Genomic DNA, 7,960 nt, shown 5'->3' on the forward strand with positions numbered 1-7,960 from the left:
TTACAGTATCATGCTGGTATTGCCCCATACTTTACATTTTCACAAGAGGTAAAAGGAAAAAAAGACCCCTAAAATTTGTAACACAATTTCCCCTGAGTACGAAAATACCCCATATGTAAAAAGCTCTGGGAACGCACAGCTGCACGGGGTGGCTGATTTTACAGCAGTTCTGAAAAAAACAAAAAAATATAAATACCCAGATGTGACCACATTTTGGAAACTACACTCCTCACGGAACGTAACAAGGGGTATAGTGAGCCTTAACAACCCGCAGGTGTTTGACAATTTTCGTTAAAGTTGGATGGGAAAATGAAAAAATAATTTTCACAAAAATGCTGTTGTTACCCTAAATTTCTCTTTTTCACAAGGGAAAATAGGGGGGAAAAAAATCCCCCAAAATGTGTATCACTATTTCTTCTGAGTATATAAATACCCCATATGTGGATGTAAAGTCCTCTGCGGGTGCACTACAATGCTCAGAAGAGAAGGAGCACCATTGGGCTTTTGGAGAGAAAATTTGTCCGGAATTGAAGGCCATGTGTGTTTACAAAGCCCCCATAGTGCCAGAACACTGGACCCCCCCCCCCCACATGTGACCCCCATTTTGGAAACTACTCCCTTCTCCTATTACCCCTTGTAAAAATGTTAAATTTGGGGAAAATCCAGCATTTTTGTGAAAAACATTTTTTTTTCATTTACACATCTGACTTTAACGAAAAGTCGTCAAAAACCTGTGGGTGTTAAGGCTCACTGGACCCCTTGTTACGGTCCTTGAGGGGTGAAGTTTCCAAAATAGTATGCCATGTGTTTTTTCTGTTATGGCACCATAGGGGCTTCCTAAATGCCACATGCCATTTCAGCAAAATTCACTCTCCAAAATCCCATTGTCGCTCCTTCCCTTCTGAGCCCTCTAGTGCGCCCACATAGCACTTTACATCTACATATGAGGTATTTCCTTACTCTAGAGAAATTGTGTTACAAATTTTGGGGGTATTTCTCTCCTTTCACCCCTTGTAAAAAAAAAAAAAAATAGCTCTACAAGAACATGCGAGTGTAAAAAATGAAGATTTTGAATTTTCTCCTTCACTTTGCTGCTATTCCTGTGAAACACCTAAAGGGTTAACAAACTTTCTGAATGTCATTTTGAATACTTTGAGGGGTGCAGTTTCTATAATGGGGTCATTTATGGAGTATTTCTCACAGAAAAGTCCCTCAAATCCACTTCAAACTTAACTGGTCCCTGAAAAATTCAGATTTAGAATTTTTTGTGAAAATTTTGAAAATTTCTGCTATACTTTGAAGCCCTCTAATGTCCTCAAAAAGTAAAAACATGTCAACTTTATGATGCCAACATAAAGAAGACATATTGTATTTGTGAATCAATATATAAATTATTTGGAATGTCCATTTTCCTTAAAAGCAGAACGTTTCTAAGTTAGAAAAATGCAAAAATTTCATCAAATTTTGGGATTTTTCACCAAGAAAGGATGCAAGTAACAACAAAAATTTACCAGTATGTTGAAGTAGAATATGTCACGAAAAAACAATCTCAGAATCAGAATAAAAGGTAAAAGCATCCCAGAGTTATTTATGCATAAAGTGAGAGTGGTCAGAATTGCAAAAAAGGGCTGAGTCAGAATACTTTTTTTTAAATCAACTGGTGTCAGAAAGTTAAACAGATTTGTAAATTACTTCTATTAAAAAATCTTAATCCTTCCAGTACGTATTAGCTGCTGAATACTACAGAGGAAATTCTTTTCTTTTTGGAACACAGTGCTCTCTGCTGACATCTCTGTCCCTTTTAACCCCTTAAGGACTCATGACGTACTGGAATGTCATGAGTCCGCTCCCGATCTATAACGCGTCATAGCGGGTTGGGCCCGGCCGGGACCCGTGGCTAATAGCGTGCGGCATTGATCACGCTGAAGCACGCCCTTTGTGAACCCCTAAAGTGAAAGTGAAAGTATGCCGGTTAGCTCAGTGGGCTGTTCGGGATAGCTGCGGTGAAATCGCGGCATCCCGAACAGCTTACAGGACAGCGGGAGGGCCCGTACCTGCCTCCTCTCTGTCCGATCGCCGAATGACTGCTCAGTGCCTGAGATCCAGGCATGAGCAGTCAAGCGGCAGAATCATCGATCACTGGTTTCCTATGAGAAACCAGTGATCAATGATGAAGATCAGTGTGTGCAGTGTTATAGGTCCCTATGGGACCTATAACACTGCAAAAGAAAAGTGGGAAAAAAAGTGAATAAAGATCATTTAACCCCTTCCCTATTAAAAGTTTGAATCACCCCCCTTTTCCCATAAAAAAAAACCGGTGTAAATAAAAATAAAAATATGTGGTATTGCGGAAATGTCCGAGTTATAAAAATATATAGTTAATTAAACCGCACGGTCAATGGCGTGCGCGCAAAAAAATTCCAAAGTCCAAAATAGTGCATTTTTGGTCACTTTTTATATCAAGAAAAAATGAATAAAAAGTCCTAGCAATAAGTCCTATCAATGCAAAAATGGTACCACTAAAATCTTTAGATCACGGCGCAAAAAATGAGCCCTCACACTGCCCCTTACGCAGAAAAATAAAAAAGTTATAGGGACCAGAAGAGGACAATTTTAAACGTATACATTTTCCTGCATGTAGTTATGATTTTTTCCAGAAGTACGACAAAATCAAACCTATATAAGTAGGGTATCATTTTAATCATATGGACCTACAGAATAAAGATAAGGTGTCATTTTTACCAAAAAATGTACTGTGTAGAAACGGAAGCCCCCAAAATTACAAAATGGCGTTTTTCTTTCTATTTTGTCTCACAATGATTTTTTTTCCGTTTCGCCATAGATTTTTGGGTGAAATGACTGATGTAATTACAAAGTAGAATTGGTGGCGCAAAAAATAAGCCATTATATGGATTTTTAGGTGCAAAATTGAAAGAGTTATGATTTTTTAAAGGTAAGGAGGAAAAAACGAAAATGCAAAAATGGAAAAACGCTGAGTCCTTAAGGGGTTAAGAACTGTCCAGAGTAGGATAAAATCCCCATAGAAAACAAATGCTGCTCTGGACAGTTCCTAAAATGAACAGAAATGTCAGCAGAGAGCACTGTGGTCATGATGTCAGCAAAGAGCACTGTGTTCAAAAAAGAAAAGAATTTCCTCTGCAGTATTCAGCAGTTAATAAGTACTGAAAGGATTAAGATTTTTTAATAGAAGTAATTTACAAATCTGTTTAACTTTCTGGCACCAATTGATTTTTTAAAAAAGTTTTCCACCGGAGTACCCCTTTAAGGTGAAAATGGGCTGAGTCCCTAAGGGGTTAATCAGCATTTTTTATTTTTATATGCACCTTTTTTCATTATAAATATTTTTACATCTTTTACTGTTTTATACATTTTTTATATTTATAATAATTGTTATACTTTTTACTTATTTTATTCTATGAATTCCTTTTTTATATATACAAATGTGTTTACAACACACATTTTTTAAAACATATGTTTACACCCACAACTCATTGAACATAAATATAGACTATATGCCGTATTTGAGCAATACACTATTTGATCCCATAAATATATAACACATTTTCAATTCAAAACTTTTATACATACAGAAGCATACTTTTCCTAATTGTTCCTTTATTCTTTCTAGAAACCCCCTATTTTTTCTGTAAACCTCCCATGTCTACACACATATATACTTATCAATATATTGTCTATTGTATATATTTCCCATGTGTTCTATGAAACAAAATACATTTCTTGTATAACAGAAATCCAATCCGGGTGTTTGAAGTTCACATCACCCATTACCCATGTCCAGGGTATGTCAGATTTTGCTAATAACTCTTATATCACCTTATATAAAGCGTAGTCAATTGCAAGCCATTCATCACTGAGGAAGGACCTAGAGCAGGGGTCTTCAACCTGCAGACCTCCAGATGTTGCAAAACTACAACTCCCAGCATGCCTGGACAGCCAACGGCTGTCCAGGCATGCTGGGAGTTGTAGTTTTGCAACATCTGGAGGTCCGCAGGTTGGAGACCGCTGACCTAGAGACCTTTGCCAGGACGGGTAAGTGGTACATAGTGCAAGCGCTTCATTCATTCTGTTTGCGGCCGCCGAGCCGTTAATATTAGAGCGAAATATTAACTTGATAGTCCCAAACCACCAGTGTGGTCCCAGGCTGTGCTGCAGTCACATCCACCCAGCCTAAACAGCGCTCACTATCAGAGACTTTGAGCCAAAAACCATTGTATCGGCACAGTGGGCCGAAAATTGAGGGACTGCAGCGCTTGAGAACGGACAGCGCTCCAATACCTCTACCCCAAGCTGGTTCATATCGGCTGTCCAGGCATGCTGGGTGTTGTAGTTTTGAAACCTCTGGAGGTCCACAGGTTGAAGACCACTGCGGCCTTCGTCATCATCTCCCCCCCCCCCCCCCCCTTTGTTTTGTACTCACCCCCCTCAGCGGGAAGTTAGGGTGAGCTAGTCCAGACCATCTATGCTGCAGGGACCGTCCAGTGGGGATGGTTAGTCGTTGCGGGCTATCCATTTTCACCGGGGGGCCTCTTCTCCGCGCTTCGGGCCCGAACTAGTGACGTTGCCTTGACGACAACACACAGGGACGTTGCGCATGAACGTCCCTGTGCGTCATCGTCAAGGCAACGTCACTACTCCAGGGCCGGGCCCGAAGTGCAGAGAAAATGGATAGCCCGCAACGACTAACCATCCCCACCGGACGGTCCCTGCAGCATAGATGGCCCGGACCAGCTCACCCTAACTTCCCGCCGAGGGGAGGTGAGTACAAAGGGTGGCTGGATGGGAGTTGTAGTTTTGCAACATCTGGAGGTGCGCAGGTTGAAGACCACTGACCTAGAGGCCTTTGCCAGGATGGGTAAGAGGTACATAGTGCAAGCGCTTCATTCATTCTGTTTGCGGCCGCCGAGCCATTAATATTACAGCGACATATTAACTTGATAGTCCCAAACCACCAGTGTGGTCCCAGGCTGTTCTGCTGTCACATCCACCCAGCCTAAACAGCGCTCACTATCAGAGACTTTGAGCAAGAAACCATTGTACCGGCACAGTGGGACGAAAACTGGAGGACTGCAGCGCTTGAGAATGGACAGCGCTCCCATACCTCTACCCCAAGCTGGTTCATATCAATAGACAGTGGTTACTTAGTGGTGCAGCAACTTTTATTTCACTACTATTCCTTATATTTTATTTATTTTTTAATTCACTAATCAGGGAGGCGTGCAAGGATCCTGCATCCTCTCTGTTTTGGTAGGTTATCATTGTATTTGATTATTTAGAATAAACCATATTTGTGCCTTGGACATTTGGACCATAGCATTTTTCATCATTTTCCTCTCTCGCTCATTTTCTCTTTTTTTCCCTCTTTTTCACAAACATGACCACCTTTCTTAAACAGTACCGTATATACTCGAGTATAAGCCGACACGAATATAAGCCGAGGCCCCTAATTTTAACCCCAAAACCCAGGAAAAGTTATTGACTTGACTATAAGCCTAGGGCGGGAAATACATCATCCCCCCCCATGTAATCATCAAGACCCCCGTCATCATCACCGCCTGTCAATCCCTTCATCAGTGGTCTTCAACCTGCGGACCTCCAGATGTTGAAAAACTACAACTCTCAGCATGCCCGGACAGCCATTGGCTGTCCAGGCATGCTGGGTGTTGTAGTTTTGAAACCTCTGGAGGTCCGCAGGTTGAAGACCACTGCGGCCTTCGTCATCATCCCCCCCCCCCCTTTTGTTTTGGCAGGGACCGTCCGGTGGGGATGGGTAGTCAATGCGGGCTGTCCATTTTCACCGGGGGGTCCTCTTCTCCGCGCTTCGGGCCTGGACTAGAGACGTTGCCTTGAAGACAACACACAGGGACGTTGCGCATGAACGTCCCTGTGCGTCATCGTCAAGGCAACGTCACTACTCCAGGGCCGGGCCCGAAGTGCAGAGAAAATGGATAGCCCGCAACGACTAACCATCTCCACCGGACGGTCCCTGCAGCATAGATGGCCCGGACCAGCTCACCCTAACTTCCCGCCGAGGGGAGGTGAGTACAAAACAAAGAAGGGGGGGGGACTGCATGGGAGTTGTAGTTTTAAAAGATCTGGAGGTCCGCAGGTTGAAGACCACTGACGAAGGGATTGACAGGCGGAGAGTTCACTCGAGTATAAGCCGAGGGGGGCGTTTTCAGCACGAAAAATTGTGCTGAAAAACTCTGCTTATACTCGAGTATATACGGTAACTATAACTCTTCATTCAATCATCAGATACAATCAGTAGCTAATTCTCAACCATCTTACACGCACACATTTGCCCCAAGTGAATACATATCTATTACTGTCCCCAATCATTTTTCCACACCATTACACATCCATCTGACATATCACTGACTGACCTCTATAGTCCCACATCATATATCCATTCACCCGTTCACGGCGGCATTTACCAGCAGTCCTTGAGAACCTGCCATTTCATTTTTTTTCTTTAGATTATTATACTTATCCATTTCTCCTGATTCCAACACATCAACTTCAAGAACCGACCAGTCACTTGCTACCTTCTATATCCCACCCCTTTACGGGGACCATTGTAATGAGATAGCCAATGTTATGAACTTCACCTGTCAGTGGTATTTAATTTATCCCTTGTGTGTGGAACATACAGTATCTCCACGTGTGCCAATGTTCCCCGGGCCATGTGCTGTGTTCATCAACAGGATGCCATTGGGTTTAATTTCTAGTACAGTGGTCCCTCAAGTTACTATATTAATTGGTTCCAGGATGACCATTGTATGTTGAAACCATCGTATGTTGAGACCAGAACTCTATGGAAACCTGATAATTGGTTCTGAAGCCCCAAAATGTCATCCAAAAAATAGGAAAAAGTGAGGATTAAAGAAAAATAAGTAGATAACTAATACAGATAAAGCAAGTCCTTACATATAAAAGAAAGAAAGATCAGCTGGGAGTTGTAATCACTGTCTATGTCAGTGTTTCTCAAGCAGGGAGCCTCCAGCTGTTGCAAAACTGCAACTCCCAGCATGCCTGGACAGCCAAAGGCTGTCCAGGCATGCTGGGAGTTGTAGTTTTGCAACAGCTGGGGGCACCCTGCTTGGGAAACACTGCTCTATGTAGAGGACAGGAGCTTCTTCAGGGTCCGGTACAGAACACGCAATGTCCTAAAAAAAAGTAACATGGAGTCGCCCTCACCTGGTTTCCAAAGGAGCAGCTAACCCTGGCACAGGTAAGGAGTAGTACAGAACATGTAATACCTCTCTGTACTGTAGGGTGCGCTACCAGACATCAGTCAGTGCATGCACTTCAGTAATACAGGTTAAGAGTAGTACAGAACATGTAATACCTCCCTGTACTGTAGGGGGAACTACCAGACAACTCAGTGCATGCACTTCAGTAATACAGGCGTTTTACCTGTGACTACCCATTCTGATTGGTCGGTCCTTCCAGCCATTGATATGTTTTACAGATCTGGACTGTCTGTACATTGTATGTTTAGTCTGGTTTCAACTTACAATGGTCCAGAAAAGACCATTGTATGTTGAGGCCTTTGTAAGTTGAGGGATCACTGTACATTCATAACATATATACATATTATCTCACATAAGTGAGTACACCCCTCACATTTTTGAAAATATTTTATTATATCTCTTGTTGCCAAGGTTTAGACATTAATGATTGTGTGTTGAGTTATTTTTGAGGGGACAACATTAAACACTGTTATACAGACTGTGCACTCACTGCTTTACATTGTAGCAGAGGGTCATTTCTTCAGTGTTGTCACATGAAAGGATACAATAAAATACAAAAATGTGAGGAGTGTACTCGCCTATCTGAGATACCTTATACACAATATGAATGTAACACAAGTTAAATACAACGACACCCTGATGATGAACACTATGCACATTGCACT

This window comes from Hyla sarda, chromosome 1 (assembly GCF_029499605.1).
Source record: "Hyla sarda isolate aHylSar1 chromosome 1, aHylSar1.hap1, whole genome shotgun sequence".
Taxonomy (NCBI): Eukaryota; Metazoa; Chordata; class Amphibia; order Anura; family Hylidae; genus Hyla; species Hyla sarda.